The sequence below is a fragment of the Bufo bufo genome, chromosome 7 (genome assembly GCF_905171765.1).
Source record: "Bufo bufo chromosome 7, aBufBuf1.1, whole genome shotgun sequence".
Classification (NCBI taxonomy): domain Eukaryota; kingdom Metazoa; phylum Chordata; class Amphibia; order Anura; family Bufonidae; genus Bufo; species Bufo bufo.
The window spans coordinates 227,211,894-227,229,885 of NC_053395.1; positions in this window are offsets into that span (position 1 = coordinate 227,211,894).

The window sequence follows — 17,992 nt, forward strand, 5'->3', positions numbered from 1 at the left end:
ACTGTGACATCACTGTGTTTATTATCTCTGTACTGTGACATCACTGTGTTTATTATCTCTGTACTGTGACATCACTGTGTTTATTATTCCTGTACTGTGACATCACTCTATTACCCCTGTACTGTGACATCACTGTGTTTATTATCTCTGTACTGTGACATCACTGTGTTTATTATCCCTGTACTGTGACATCACTGTGTTTATTATCCCTGTACTGTGACATCACTGTGTTTACTATCCCTGTACTGTGACATCACTGTGTTTATTATCTCTGTACTGTGACATCACTATGTTTACTATCCCTGTACTGTGACATCACTGTGTTTATTACCACTGTACTGTGACATCACTGTGTATATTATCCCTGTACTGTGACATCACTGTGTTTATTATCTCTGTACTGTGACATCACTGTGTTTATTATCCCTGTACTGTGACATCACTGTGTTTATTATCTCTGTACTGTGACATCACTATGTTTACTATCCCTGTACTGTGACATCACTGTGTTTATTACCACTGTACTGTGACATCACTGTGCATTATCCTTGTACTGTGACATCACTGTGTTTATTATCTCTGTACTGTGACATCACTGTGTTTATTATCTCTGTACTGTGACATCACTGTGTTTATTATTCCTGTACTGTGACATCACTCTATTATCCCTGTACTGTGACATCACTGTGTTTATTATCTCTGTACTGTGACATCACTGTGTTTATTATCCCTGTACTGTGACATCACTGTGTATATTATCCCTGTACTGTGACATTACTGTATGTGTGTGTGTGTGTGTGTATATATATATATATATATATATATAGTGAAAGAGAGAATCTTCATTTTCTCATTATCATTAAAGTCTTACTTTTTTCTTTAAAGATTGAAGCACGAAAACCACCTTGTCCCTGTTGTTCTGTTTACAGCTGAAGCCGATTAATAAATGCATATTCATCCCATTCGGGGGTCTGTATAATGATCCTCGGAGAAGAGCTGGAGCGCTTCCAGATCATGAGGCTTAATTTGCATAAGTCAATCAAGACATACAAGTCACCCAAAATCACAAGTCTTTTGACAGCATATAACGGAGCATCTGTCTGTATCTTTGGTGGTATGTGCTGAAGGTCATTGAAGCTCTTTTAGCATAGCCAGGAATATATTAAAAAGCCAAAAATTACTTAAAAAATGCAAAGGGATTGTGCAAGATTAGAATAAAAGTCTTCCCCCCCTAGAAATAATGGCACACTTATTAATTGCAGCTCCGACCGATTCACTTCAATACCAGGCACAGCTTATGAGCAAAAGTCATTTTTGGAAAAAAGGAAATCCTTTTTAGATAACTGGTTTAAATATTCTAAAAATGTCCTTGTGGCTATGTTTTTCCTCCATGCAGAGCAGTCCTACAGGAACAATGTACAACACAGCAATGGTGGAGAAGTCTTTGTCTGGTAGGTTGGTAGGTACTGTAGGTGGGTTGCGGGCAATATGTGGGTGGTGGCAAATAGCACAGATAAGGGATTGTTGATTTCTTAGCAAAACTAAAAATAAAATCCCTTTCAGGTGCTGCTTGAAAGCTATCAATCTCTAAGTACCCACAACAGGCAGTCGGCTGCCTTCACCTTAATTTTCTGACTGAGGGCATTTTTTACTTCCCGGATGCCAGCCATGCACTACCTGTGGAGAACGCTCCCCCGTACAGTTTCCTAGCAGCCATTGATATGGGGATGAAATAAACCTAAAATATGCTCTTTCTTTCATGGTGCACCATAGTAACAGCTTGGGCTGCCCAGGTCCGCATCTCACCTTAGGCGGCGACCTGAAGCCTATGAGGTGGTAGAACAGTGCAGAGGATTACGATAACATCACTGTGACCTCATGTGATTACATCATCGAGCGCAAGACCCAGTGCAAAAAGTCGGGGTTATGTCATCATTAGGGTTGAGCAAATCAAAGACAAGCTAATTGACTTCGATCCGAACTTTAGGAAAAATTTGATTTGACGCGAAGCTGAATTTCCTCACGCTTCATAGTAACGAATTTCCCCTGAAATGGCAGTAAAATAAAAAATAAAATGCGTACTCATCTCATCCATTTGTGCGCCAAGAGGCTGTTGTGGCCATCTTGATTGAAGACAATGTGCAAAATCTTGCAAGCGGTGACGTATGACATCACCACACTGAAAAGCGTGATGACATCATCAGGTCACTGTGTGAGATTTTGCACATTATCTTCAATTAAGATGGCCGCGGCGGCCTCTGCGCGATCAAATGGATATGGTATTTTTTATTTTATTTTTTACCCTGATTTACCCCCGTCATTGCGCTCGTTACATACAAAGAAATGTGCATAATTCATCATGAAGCAAATTGCTTTGTGAAATTCGGCAAAGCATTTTCCAGAACTTTGCCCATGTCTAGTCATCATGATCGACTACTCCTGGACGCAGCATCTCAGACCACAGACATCACAGATGGTGGCAGGGAACAGGAGTGAGGTAGGTGGGTTCTTCTGTTTGTTTTAATACTAAACATCAGCACCACTGTGGGCACTACGGGGGGGAAGGGGTGTAGGGATGGAGCATTATATATACCTGGCAGTACAGGGACGTCATTATATACTATGTGGGGGAGCATTATATACTGTACTAGTAGTACAGGGGGAGCATTATACATTTGTACTACAAGGGGAACATTACATATATTTGTAGTACAGGAGGCACTACAGGGGGAATATTTTATACTGCCATTACGAGGGGACAGGGGACATTATATACTGGAACTATGGGGGGACAGGGGGGGGGACTATATACTGGCACTACAGGGGGAGCATTATACAGGGTGAGTCAAAAGTCACAGGACACCCTTTTATTTTAGAAACGAAAGAGAATTTGAAATATCTGAATACCCCAGCAAGTAATAGGTGTGGGGGCCTATCTTTTAGGCTATGTCCAGAACATGGGTGCCATCTTGAAAGCCGCCATATCCCCAGAGAACAGCAGCAATCATCAGTTTACCTGCAGTGAGTGTTCGGTCCACCGGCGGCGCCTCCACATGTGAAGTCCAGCATTACATGAAGGTTTGACCTATCTCTGTAATGCAAGGAAAGTTTTTTTTATTCTTTCCACCTATTGATAAGTTTTTGCTGAATTAATGAGAGTTTTAAACACATTAGGCAAATATTCATTTATTGTATTCCATCCCTCCAAAGACGACATTGTATTGAAATGTTTCAGGCGGCGCAGTCGTGGAACCGGGAGCACCGCGGCCGATGGATCATTGATGTTTCTGAGGGTAGCCCATAATTGGAATTATCATTCTTCAAGGCTTAATTAATAAGCATAAGGCTCACTATCTGGAATACCTGTAAGGCCGTGCAGTGCCTGCACGGATTCTTCGGCATTGTACGCCCTCCTTAGCTCGCCTCTGATCTGATGCAGCAGTGTGAATGAGGGACTGAAGCCTTTGTTTGACATTAAAGCGCCGTTTTCAGCCCGTCAGTATCTGAGGCTGACAGATCTCAGGCACTTCAGGGACATTGTGCCTTTTGTCAGGAGAAAAAATGTAAAAAGGAAAGAAATAAAAAGACACACAGCGCTTATTCCTGCTTCTTTTCATAACCAGACAATGCAGATCTGTGCTGAACAAAGTGATGAAACGTCTGAATGATTTCTGTATCTCTAGAGGGTGCGCAGCGCAGAACATCAGCGCGGCCTTACAGGGTCAGAGTGCCTATCCAGTCAAGGGGGGCATCGTATCCAGGTCTCAGGGACTTTAGCTGGCCATGCACATTGCAAGATGTGGCCTCAATGCATGCAAATGTGTGTGGCCCCAAAGGTCAGGAGGGCCCCCTGGCAGTTAGGCTCCCCCAGTACCACCACCACTTTCAAGTGCATGTGGACTGGCCAGGTACGGGTAGATAATATTCTGTATTTGTCGTGACGCCAATTGCAGCGTGTGCAGGGTACTATCCCAGGGCCCTTCCAAGGTGTTATAACGCATGTCCCAGATTAGGAATGCCAGAGTGGTGTAATGGCCTATAATGTCTCTATAGTTTTGTGGTAGTTGTGTCACGGTGTCTCCTACCTGTGTACGGCCGGCTCGCTTGCAATAAATTTGAGTGTAGTGATAGTAGGAGTAATAGAGGAACTTTTCAGAATAAATGATGTCCAGACCTTTAGATGAAGTTCAAACGTTGCTTTACTTGAGATAACTTGCATCCAAACAGCATACAGCTTTGGCCTCTTGGTCCCAGCAGATTAAGGCAATGATTGGCAGGAATGAGTACTTCTGCTTTCAATGTGTGGGGGACAGACTAGCTGAGGAGAAATAGGCTTCTCCTAGGCACTGGACTTATCTCACAGATGAATTCTCAGGGGATGCTTTCTTCCTGGAACATCTGGAGTTGGTCTGTAGTTTCTGCTTTCTTCATCCAGCAGAGCTGAAGGTGCTCTAGTTGGGATATATATGGACATGTCCCAGCTGAGACTAGGTCCTTGCTGTCTTCCCTAGGCAGGGGAACTCCACACACACACACACTCACTCACACACACACACACACACACCCTACCCCTAACAGGGGTTGGGCTACACTCTCCCTAACATCCTTCTCTACCCAAACTGCAGGATGTGGGTCTAGCCCACCTCTCCACAGAGGGAGAGCTAAGCTAGAATAATCCATTCCAGCTCAGATACACTAAACTGTAGATTGTAGCTGCCAATAAGTTGCTGCCACCTGCTGGTAGCCAGGCAAATTACATAAACAATTGCATTTAACATAGTTTTATATGCACATTTGTGGAAGACATCATGTAAATTACATCAGATGACAGTATAAAGGCTCTTAGAAGATAGTAGCGGGGTAGAGATGTGTAGTAACACACAGTGTAGACACAGTTGCATACGATAGTGAAGCCATCAGCTCCCCGCACCACTTTTCACCCTACAATGGGTGGTGTCAGGCGAGATGAGGTCACATCATCATGCCTTCTGCAGCTAGCAGGGGCAGATCTGCTCTGAAAGACCTACTCCATTCTTTATGGGAAGCTGAACTAGGTGAGTATTCAATTTAGAGACGCTAAAGGGGCATCATATTGTGTTAGAGGCGCATAAGGGGGCTTACTACAGGGTTGGGCACCCATAAGGGGGCAATATGTTTGTTTGAGAGGAGGGGGAGCGCATAAAAAGTCACCATATTAGTAGTGTTATGAGGTGGAGCTTAGGGGTGCACCAGAGACCCCCAGACAGAACTCAAAAATGCTAAATCCACCACTGCAGATAGGTAAATTTTGCCAAGACTGGCCACCCTTCTAATTTGCATAGTGTTGTCCAGCTTTTCCACATTTTGTGGAATGAAGGATCAGGCTGTTGGATTTCAACATGTCTAACCTTTTCTTCTCATGGAGACAAGTTTCTATGAACAGTGTTTGGAAGTGGAAGAGGCATCTGGTAGCAGCTTTCTCCCCATTCAGACCTTATGCATGCCCGCCCAAGAGTGCATGTGTATCAGGTGATTGGATGGAATTAGCTGTCGGCTGAACACACAAATATCTAAGGGCTCGACCAGCTTTCCTTTGGAGTCTGACCATTCTCAGAGCTGTATGTAGGGATCAGAACTGTGTGGAGTTGCCCAAACCCTGAAAGTTGGAGCCAAGGACATTACTGCTGCACGAATACAGAACATCACGTACAGCATGGTGGCCAGCTGGTCAAGCAGAATCTGGCAGATTCACTTGGAGAAGGAAGGTCTGACCTTCTCATCCATCACTAACCTCAGCTGTTAAGATGAATGAGTCAGTTCAGCAGATTTGTGATTTGCAACAAATTAGACAAATCTTCACTTTGGTGAATCCATGGAGAACAGAATTTGTAAAGGTTTTCTCATCACTGCATCCACTTGACCCCGATCAGGACTTTAGTTTTCTTCAGATCTTAGTTTTATGACCACTCCACCAGGAACATGATAATGAGCAAGCTACATAGTTCACGTTTTATTTTCAGCCGCCACTTTTTTCCAGTGGGTGTAATATAGTGATTATTAACTTAACCACATGTAGGAGGGGGTTTCTCGAATCCTACCTACAACTAACAACAGCTTCCATACCTAGTTCTCTTCGACAAAGGCCTCATTGAGTGGGCCGAAACGTTGCCTGGGAAATAAATTGGGTCATCACCTTTTCACCTGAAGTCGGAGAGCTGCCTCGTTTTTTGGATTTAGTATACAGTGGAAGAGATGCCTGCCTTCCCTGAGGATTTGCACCCTATCCACGGTGTCTAAGGGTCCATTCACACGTCCGTATGTGTTTTGCAAATCCGCAAAACACTGAGACCGGCAATGTGCGTTCTGCATTTTGCGGACCGCACATCGCCGGCACTCTCATAGAAAATGCCTTTTCTTGTCCGCAATTGCGGACAAGAATAGGACATGTTCTATTTTTTTGCAGAACGGAAGTGCAATTTCCGCAAATGCGGATGCCCCATTGTAAATGAATGGGTCCGCACCTGTTCCGCAAAATTGCGTAACGGATGCGGACCCATTTTGCGGACGTGTGAATGGACCCTAACTGTGCTGCTGCTTTATCTTTGTTTGTAGTTCTCTAGTAGGTATATCATTGTTCTCATTTGTAGAACAGGATTTTTCAGTTTCCTCTCGTCCTACCGATTCCTCATGGGCGGTGCCTTCAGCAAAAATGTAAAAAAGGATAAAACTGTAACAAAATAAATAAATACTGAAAATTGTTCACTTACCATGAAGAGCAGATAGAATCCCTTTTCTTCTACTGCCTTGGCTTCTACACAGAGTCAGGCAGGATCACATGTCAGCAGAATGAACCCTGCTAAACCAGGAATTCTGCCTGGTAGAGTTGATCCTGCTGATTATAATGATACCTGCCTTGTGAAAATCAGTTGCCATGTTACAGAGAACAAAATCCATATTCCTAATGCAAATGAGGGCTTCAGAGCACCTCTGAGGGGTGAGGCCCAGCCTCTTGGCGCACCTCTGCTCTTCAGCTTTCCAGTGCTGGCCATGCCTCTTAGGCAAAAGTATTTTTTCTCATGAACGCCACTGCCAATTTTCACAACACAGATAACCTCCTAAGCAACAGAGTCAACCCTACCAGACAATGTACCTGGTTTAATAGGGTCAATCCTTCTGACAGGTGACGGTCTTTTTCTCAGAAGTTAAAAAATTCTTGGTGATGAGAGGAAGCAGCTGAACCCCCTGGTGCTCCTTGTCTGCGGCAGTTCTGATATGAATTAATTAATGTACAGTTCAATTAGGATCCCTCTAATATACTCCCAGAAACACTTTATTACAGCCCCCGGGGAGCTCATTTAGATGTTATTTTACTTTATTTTTTTTTTAGAATTTTTTAAGTGGCAGATTATTAGCGCTGACTCCCGCTCCTTGATGTCTCCTTCTCCTCCTTTCTAATTACACAGCCTCAAATTACGCCTCTGGATGTGTTTCTGTTTGGGCTCAACTGACTGAAGATCTAATAATACCTTCCAAAATTTTCAGTTTCTTCTTGAGAGATATTTCTAAATCCCCGGAGGAGGCGCTGGTGACTAACAGTCTGCAGAATATTCAGTAAAACCTAATCTCAGAAGGACTGACATGGGGACTGATAGATCTTCTCTGGCCGTCCCTAAGGGCTTCTGCATTGATAGCACTTTCCCCATGTTTGCATCCATGACTGATCCCCGGCATCGATGTGTTGTTTCCATTTACATACACAATCACGTTCAGACTTTTTGAAAATTCTAAGCTTATTTTGATCAACAACCCCTGCTGACTCAGGGTTTAGTCCTGTCCACTGTCCTTTTACAGTAATCTGATGTAAAGGCAAAAGGGATATCAGAGTTACATACAACAAGGCATTTGGAGAGCTTAGTTAAACTCTTAGAGGATGCATCTATTAGCAGGCTTACTGACTGTTTCCAATACCAACCATGAAGCTTGTAAATGACCACCAGATGGCACTATCATTGAGTCAGCTCAGAGGAGATAAGATGCCCACTTGAAGATGAACAATGACACGCGTAGCACAATAGAGGGAAGGTGGTGCCAAATAAGTGCCATCTAGATTGTGTTATCTTTGAATGACAGGTTACAAAATTTGCCAATTTTGTCGAAAGTGCAAGATTTCCTACAAAATTGTGACTTTTTGCACTTTTCTACTTAAAAAGTGGTCTGGGGATGGCTGAGAGGAGGCAGGTCCTCCATGGCCCAACTCATTTAACAATATATTAAGACCATAAATCTACACCCGGGTTATAGTTTTGTGATGGCACACAGGTTTCCTTCAGATATGACGATGTGCTAGAATTATAAAGTCTTGATAATTCCGGGGCATTGTACGCCAGCAGGGTTTGCAATTAACACTGGGGTCAGAAAGCATACTGTAAATATGGACTGTAAATAGTTGCACACTGTACCTTTAAGACATAGGGTCTCTACAGAGATCCGTTAAGCTTGATGTGCTTGTTCTGTCTTCATACATGTTCGCACAGTGTGCAGTCTGACATTCAGCATAAACCATTCCTGTCTTCCAAATAAGAGGACTGTTCTTTGTAGTCTAACTTGTTTATTGGTAAAACAGGATTGTTTGCTTAAACTACAAGAATACAAATACAGATGCAGTAGAGTTAACACACATGCTTTATGAGACATGTTATCTATACTAAATGCGTTAAGCAAACACCTTCAATTCCTTTTCAATGGCTTTTGTTTCAAGATAACGCGATGAGTTAAGAAATTTGAGTTGAGTTTGTGTGTTAATCCTGCTACATCTGTTACATGTATAAGTATAAAGTATAGATAGCATGTACTATAACATTTGCCTTAACACTGAAGCACATGGTAAAATGGCTGCCTGTACATGAGATCACTTGTCTAGCAAACAGTAGTAACAACTCCCTGAGTAACAATTACAACTAGCTGAACAGCTCTGCATAACATAATACCCCTGAAACAAAGGAAGATCTCTCACCAGATATGCTTTTGCAAAGATGGTGGAGTTTAAAGGGATTCTGTCACCTCGTATAACACAAATTCAGATTTTAAACCAGTCATGCTCCACAGCTTACCTTGAATCGGCTGTGCTGTTTTTTTATTGTAATCCGTCCAGCAGTTTTTCAGAAAAACGACTTTTATAAAACCCTGAAGGTGCCCAGAGGGGCGTTATGTTCCCCTTTGTGTGCCCAGTAACGCCCCTCTTACAGTGCCCAGAACGCCTTCCTCCAGAATCCCTAACTGCCCACAGCGTCTCATCCCTCTCCTCCCCCTCCCTAACGGCCGAGCGAAGTCTCGCGCGAGCATCGGACGTCACTGGGCTCGGCGCATGCCCAGTGACGACGATGAAGCTCCTGCCCTCAGTCTCCAGCAAATCGCACTGGCGCAGCCCTCAGTGGGTACTGCGTCTGCGCGAGACTTCGCTCGGCCGTCAGGGAGGGGGAGGAGAGGGATGAGACGCTGTGGGCGGTTAGGGATTCTGGAGGAAGGCGTTCTGGGCACTGTAAGAGGGGCGTTACTGGGCACACAAAGGGGAACATAACGCCCCTCTGGGCACCTTCAGGGTTTTATAAAAGTCGTTTTTCTGCAAAACTGCTGGACGAATTACAATAAAAAACAGCATAGCCGATTCAATTAAAACTGTGGAGCATGACTGGTTTAAAATCTGAATTTGTGTTATACGAGGTGACAGAATCCCTTTAAGAAGGAGATATGCAAAAGGACAGCTCTGCTGATGTGTCCTGGAGACGGGAGACTGCTAGATGGTGCTATAACCATGCTAACCACTTCAGGAATACCATAATCTGACAGAATGAACTGGAATCATTTTCTATCCCTGCTGGGCAGAACAGTGCTCTTCAAGGCATTGTAACCAGCAAAGGTGCCATACCTTCTTACTGAGAGACTGTGACCATGAAGTGTAAAAATCCGTATACAACAAAACAACATTCCTTCTTGTAGAAAGGATCACATGTGATATAAAATACACTAAACTTTTGTTGTATACTACAAGAATATATGTGACTCGGCCTGCGTTCAACACCCTAAAAAAAAAAACATAAGGTGAACCTCTTCACACCAGCACCACCCACACACTTTGCAACTCTATAAGCAGAATAGTGAGTGCAGCTCTGAAGTATAAAACAGGATGTAACAGGATCAGTATAGGATAAGTAATGCAATGTCTGTACATAGTGACTCCACCAGCAAAGTAATTGTAGCTCTGGGGTATAATACAGGATGTAACTGAGGATCAGAACAGGATAAGTAATGTATGTACACAGTGACTGCACCAGCAGAATAGTGAGTGCAGCTCTGGAGTATAATACATGATGTAACTCAGAATCAGTACAGGATAAGTAATGTATGTACACAGTGACTGCACCAGCAGAATAGTGAGTGCAGCTCTGGAGTATAATACAGGATGTAACTCAGGATCAGTACAGGATAAGTAATGTATGTACACAGTGACTGCACCAGCAGAATAGTGAGTGCAGCTCTTGAGTATAATACAGGATGTAACTCAGGATCAGTACAGGATAAGTAATGTAATGTATGTACACAGTGACTTCACCAGCAGAATAGTGAGTGCAGCTCTGGAGTAAAATATAGGTGACACATTGTATTATGCCTTAATTAAGTACTCAGAGGTGAAATAATATAACAAAGGAATTTCCTCTTTGAGTCATTGCATGTCTCCGTATATCCTGAACAAAACATAATGCATCGCACAGATTTAAGTTTTCCTTTAATCCCTTCCAGAACTTAGCCATACATGTGCTGCTGAAGTTGTGTCTTTAAACATGGCATCCACTCAGAAACTGAGCAGGCACCATAGCCGTTGGGTGCCTGCTTTTTATACATCAGACACACATAGATGATGACGCTGAACATGGACATTTAACCCCAGTCAGCATGAAAATGCCATGTAATCTGCAGGCAGCGTGTTATAGAGCAGGAGGAGCTGAGCAGATTATATAAAAAGAGAACCTGTCACCATGTATTCTGCAGGCAGCTTGTTATAGAGCAGGAGGAGCTGAGCAGATTATATATAAAGAGAACCTGTCACCATGTGATCTGCAGGCAGCGTGATATAGAGCAGGAGGAGCTGAGCAAATTATATAAAAAGAGAACCTGTCACCGTGTATTCTTCAGGCAGCGTGTTATAGAGCAGGAGGAGCTGAGCAGATTATATATAAAGAGAACCTGTCACCATGTGATCTGCAGGCAGCGTGTTATAGAGCAGGAGGAGCTGAGCAGACTATACTCTATATAAAGAGAACCTCCTGTCACCATGAATTCTGCAGGCCGCATGTTATAGAGCCGGAGGATCTGAACAGATTATATATAAAGAGAACCCGTCGCCATGTAATCTACAGTCAGCGTGTTATAGAGCAGGAGGAGCTAAGCAGATTATATATGAAGAGAACCTCCTGTCGCCATGTAATTTGCAGGCAGCGTGTTATAGAGCAGAAGGAGCTGAGCAGATTATATATGAAGAGAACCTCCTGTCACCATGTAATTTGCAGGCAGCGTGTTATAGAGCAGGAGGAGCTGAGCAGATGATATCTAAAGAGAACCTGTCGCCATGTAATCTGAAGGCAGCGTGTTATAGAGCAGGAGGAGCTGAGCAGTTATATATAAAGAGAACATTTCACTGTGTAATCTGCAGGCAGTGTGTTATAGAGCAGGAGGAGCTGAGCAGATTATATCTAAAGATAACCTGTTACCATGTAATCTGCAGGCAGCGTGTTATAGAGCAGGAGGAGCTGAGCAGATTATATATACAGAGAACCTGTCACTATGTAATCTGCAGGCAGTGTGTTATAGAGCAGGAGGAGCTGAGCAGATTATATATACAGAGAACCTGTCACCATGTAATCTGCAGGCAGCGTGTTATAGAGCAGGAGGAGCTGAGCAGATTATATATAAAGAGAACCTGTCACCATGTAATCTGCAGGCAGTGTGTTATAGAGCAGGAGGAGCTGAGCAGTTATATATAAAGAGAACCTGTCACCATGTAATCTGCAGGCAGCATGTTATAGAGCAGGAGGAGCTGAGCAGTTATATATAAAGAGAACCTGTCACCGTGTAATCTGCAGGCAGTGTGTTATAGAGCAGGAGGAGCAAAGCAGATTATATATAAAGAGAACCTGTCACCATGTAATCTGCAGGCAGTGTGTTATAGAGCAGGAGGAGCAGAGCAGATTATATATAAAGAGAACCTGTCACCATGTAATCTGCAGGCAGTGTGTTATAGAGCAGAAGGAGCTGAGCAGATTATATATAAAGAGAACCTGTCACAGTGTAATCTGCAGGCAGCGTGTTATAGAGCAGGAGGAGCTGAGCAGATTATATATAAAGAGAACCTGTCACCATGTAATCTGCAGGCAGCATGTTATAGAGCAGGAGGAGCTGAGCAGATTATATATAAAGAGAACCTGTCTCCATGTAATCTGCAGTCAGCGTGTTATAGAGCAGGAGGAGCTGAGCAGATTATATATAAAGAGAACCTGTCAGCATGTAATTTGCAGGCAGCGTGTTATAGAGCAGGAGGAGCTGAGCAGATTATATATAAAGATCCTGTCACCATGTAATCTGCAGGCAGCGTGTTATAGAGCAGAAGGATCTGAGCAGATTATATATAAAGAGAACCTGTCAGCATGTAATTTGCAGGCAGCGTGTTATAGAGCAGGAGGAGCTGAGCAGATTATATATAGAGATCCTGTCACCATGTAATCTGCAGGCAGCGTGTTATAGAGCAGAAGGAGCTGAGCAGATTATATATACAAAGAACCTGTCACCGTGTAATCTGCAGGTAGAGTGTTATAGAGCAGGAGGAGCTGAGCAGATTATATATAAAGAGAACCTGTCACTATGTAATCTGCAGGCAGTGTGTTATAGAGCAGGAGGAGCTGAGCAGATTATATATACAGAGAACCTGTCACCATGTAATCTGCAGGCAGCGTGTTATAGAGCAGGAGGAGCTGAGCAGATTATATATAAAGAGAACCTGTCACCATGTAATCTGCAGGCAGTGTGTTATAGAGCAGGAGGAGCTGAGCAGTTATATATAAAGAGAACCTGTCACCATGTAATCTGCAGGCAGCATGTTATAGAGCAGGAGGAGCTGAGCAGTTATATATAAAGAGAACCTGTCACCGTGTAATCTGCAGGCAGTGTGTTATAGAGCAGGAGGAGCAAAGCAGATTATATATAAAGAGAACCTGTCACCATGTAATCTGCAGGCAGTGTGTTATAGAGCAGGAGGAGCAGAGCAGATTATATATAAAGAGAACCTGTCACCATGTAATCTGCAGGCAGTGTGTTATAGAGCAGAAGGAGCTGAGCAGATTATATATAAAGAGAACCTGTCACAGTGTAATCTGCAGGCAGCGTGTTATAGAGCAGGAGGAGCTGAGCAGATTATATATAAAGAGAACCTGTCACCATGTAATCTGCAGGCAGCATGTTATAGAGCAGGAGGAGCTGAGCAGATTATATATAAAGAGAACCTGTCTCCATGTAATCTGCAGTCAGCGTGTTATAGAGCAGGAGGAGCTGAGCAGATTATATATAAAGAGAACCTGTCAGCATGTAATTTGCAGGCAGCGTGTTATAGAGCAGGAGGAGCTGAGCAGATTATATATAAAGATCCTGTCACCATGTAATCTGCAGGCAGCGTGTTATAGAGCAGAAGGATCTGAGCAGATTATATATAAAGAGAACCTGTCAGCATGTAATTTGCAGGCAGCGTGTTATAGAGCAGGAGGAGCTGAGCAGATTATATATAGAGATCCTGTCACCATGTAATCTGCAGGCAGCGTGTTATAGAGCAGAAGGAGCTGAGCAGATTATATATACAAAGAACCTGTCACCGTGTAATCTGCAGGTAGAGTGTTATAGAGCAGGAGGAGCTGAGCAGATTATATATAAAGAGAACCTGTCACCATGTAATCTGCAGGCAGCGTGTTATAGAGCAGGAGAAGCTGAGCAGATTATATATAAAGAGAACCTGTCACTGTGTAATCTGCAGACAGCGTGTTATAGAGCAGGAGGAGCTGAGCAGATTATATATAAAGAGAACCTGTTACCGTGTAATCTGCAGGCAGCGTGTTATAGAGCAGGAGGAGCTGAGCAGATTATATATAAAGAGAACCTGTCACCATGTAATCTGCAGGCAGTGTGTTATAGAGCAGGAGGAGCAGAGCAGATTATATATAAAGAGAACCTGTCAGCATGTAATTTGCAGGCAGCGTGTTATAGAGCAGGAGGAGCTGAGCAGATTATATATAGAGATCCTGTCACCATGTAATCTGCAGGCAGCGTGTTATAGAGCAGAAGGAGCTGAGCAGATTATATATACAAAGAACCTGTCACCGTGTAATCTGCAGGCAGAGTGTTATAGAGCAGGAGGAGCTGAGCAGATTATATATAAAGAGAACCTGTCACCATGTAATCTGCAGGCAGCGTGTTATAGAGCAGGAGAAGCTGAGCAGATTATATATAAAGATAACCTGTCACCATGTAATCTGCAGGCAGTGTGTTATAGAGCAGGAGGAGCAGAGCAGATTATATATAAAGAGAACCTGTCACCATGTAATCTGCAGGCAGTGTGTTATAGAGCAGAAGGAGCTGAGCAGATTATATATAAAGAGAACCTGTCACAGTGTAATCTGCAGGCAGCGTGTTATAGAGCAGGAGGAGCTGAGCAGATTATATATAAAGAGAACCTGTCACCATGTAATCTGCAGGCAGCATGTTATAGAGCAGGAGGAGCTGAGCAGATTATATATAAAGAGAACCTGTCTCCATGTAATCTGCAGTCAGCGTGTTATAGAGCAGGAGGAGCTGAGCAGATTATATATAAAGAGAACCTGTCAGCATGTAATTTGCAGGCAGCGTGTTATAGAGCAGGAGGAGCTGAGCAGATTATATATAAAGATCCTGTCACCATGTAATCTGCAGGCAGCGTGTTATAGAGCAGAAGGATCTGAGCAGATTATATATAAAGAGAACCTGTCAGCATGTAATTTGCAGGCAGCGTGTTATAGAGCAGGAGGAGCTGAGCAGATTATATATAGAGATCCTGTCACCATGTAATCTGCAGGCAGCGTGTTATAGAGCAGAAGGAGTTGAGCAGATTATATATACAAAGAACCTGTCACCGTGTAATCTGCAGGTAGAGTGTTATAGAGCAGGAGGAGCTGAGCAGATTATATATAAAGAGAACCTGTCACCATGTAATCTGCAGGCAGCGTGTTATAGAGCAGGAGAAGCTGAGCAGATTATATATAAAGAGAACCTGTCACTGTGTAATCTGCAGACAGCGTGTTATAGAGCAGGAGGAGCTGAGCAGATTATATATAAAGAGAACCTGTTACCGTGTAATCTGCAGGCAGCGTGTTATAGAGCAGGAGGAGCTGAGCAGATTATATATAAAGAGAACCTGTCACCATGTAATCTGCAGGCAGCGTGTTATAGAGCAGAAGGAGCTGAGCAGATTATATATAAAGATAACCTGTCACCATGTAATCTGCAGGCAGTGTGTTATAGAGCAGAAGGAGCTGAGCAGATTATATATAAAGAGAACCCGTCGCCATGTAATCTGAAAGCAGTGTGTTATAGAGCAGGAGGAGCTGAGCAGATTATATATAAAGAGAACCTGTCACCATGTAATCTGCAGGCAGCGTGTTATAGAGCAGGAGGAGCTGAGCAGATTATATATAAAGAGAAAATATCACTGTGTAATCTGCAAGCAGCGTGTTATAGAGCAGGAGGAGCTGAGCAGATTATTTATAAAGAGAACCCGTCGCCATGTAATCTGCAGGCAGCCTGTTATAGAGCTAGAGAATCTGAGCAGATTATATATAAAGAGAACCTGTCACCATGTAATCTGCAGGCAGCGTGTTATAGAGCAGGAGGAGCTGAGCAGATTATATATAGAGAGAACCTGTCACCGTGTAATCTGCAGGCAGCGTGTTATAGAGCAGGAGGAGCTGAGCAGATTATATATAAAGATAACCTGTCACCATGTAATCTGCAGGCAGCGTGTTATAGAGCAGGAGGAGCTGAGCAGATTATATATAGAGAGAACCTATCACCATGTAATCTGCAGTCAGCGTGTTATAGAGCAGGAGGAGCTGAGCAGATTATATATAAAGAGAACCTGTCACCATGTAATCTGCAGGCAGCGTGTTATAGAGCAGAAGGAGCTGAGCAGGTTATATATAAAGAGAACCTGTCACCATGTAATCTGCAGGCAGTGTGTTATAGAGCAGGAGGAGCTGAGCAGATTATATATAGAGAGAACCTGTCACCGTGTAATCTGCAGGCAGCGTGTTATAGAGCAGGAGGAGCTGAGCAGATTATATATAAAGAGAACCTGTCACCAAGTAATCTGCAGGCAGCGTGTTATAGAGCAGGAGGAGCTGAGCAGATTATATATAAAGAGAACCCGTCACCATGTAATCTGCAGGCAGTGTGTTATAGAGCAGGAGGAGCTGAGCAGATTATACATACAGAGAACCTGTCACTATGTAATCTGCAGGCAGCGTGTTATAGAGCAGGAGGAGCTGAGCAGACTGATATATAGTTTATGGGGAATGATTCAGCATTTATTTAAATCTCTGCTCGTTCCAGGCTCAGGAGTCATGTGGGTGGTCCTATCAGTGATTACAGCTAACTCTGCATAACTAAGTATAAAGAGAAGGCTGTCAATCACTGTAGGACCGCCCACAGGACTCCTGAGCATAGAAAAGGCAGAGGTTTAAATGAATAAATTACATGTTATACTGAATCGACTTCCATAAATGTATTTATCTGTTCAGTTCCTCCCGATGCACAGCATGCTGCCTGCAGATTGCACTACATTTTCTTAGAGACAGATGCCCTTTAACCCTTTCAAGACCTTGTGATTTTTCTTTTTTAGTGTGTTTTGTTTTTTACTCTCTGCTTTTGTGGAGCCATAACTTTTTAATTTTTCCATTTACATAGTTGTATGAGGATTTTTTCCTAATAGCACCATTTAACATTGCATACAATGTAGTGGGAAGCTGGAAACAAAATCCAAATGGGATAAAATTCGGTGAGAAAAAACAAAACTTGATTTCCGTCACAGTTCTATGGGTTTCGTTTTTAGGCCTTTCCCTAGGCACCTTCTGTCTTCATTTTCCAGGTCAGTATGATAACGGCGGTATTATTACTTGAAATTACCATACCATTGCATTACTATATTCTAACCCCATAACTTTTTTATATTTATGTCTATAGAACTGTGTGAGGGCTCATTTTTGTGGCGCAATCTGCAGTTTTCAGTGATACTATTTTAGAATGTGTATGACTTTTTCATAACCTTTTATAACATTTTTTAAAGGGGGTAAAATGACAAAAAAATAGCAAATTGGCCATTTTGATGTTTTTTTTCTTCTGTTGCGGCGCTCACCATACAAGATAAATTCATTTATATTTTAATAGTTCTGGCATTTTGGGATGCAGCAGTGCTAATGATCTTGTTTCTTCTTGTTCATTTATTCAATTTTTTTTAATATTTTGTATATTTTTTGCCAGGGCTCCAAAGTAACATAATGAATCTCCCATCAACCGCAATGATAAATTACTGCAGTCTATGGAAGAAGCAATCTGATAATCACATGTTAAAATCCCCTAGAGAGGCTTAAGAAATTGAAAGAAAAAGTAAATAAAAGTAAAAAAAATATATATAAATACTTAAATCACCATTCTTCATGGGCAAAAGCCTCCAGTTCAGTCACATTCTTAGGCTTGCGCGCAGGGCCGTCTTTAATATTGATTGGACCCTGGGCAAAAATTTACTTGGGCCCCCTGGATCCCGCCTTCCCACACCTTAGGCAATCACACCCTCCACCACAACACACACAAAAAAAATCCACACATCATTTTCCCTATATTACAAATGTAAATAAATGAACAAGATACAAAGATCATTTTCACTGTTGTA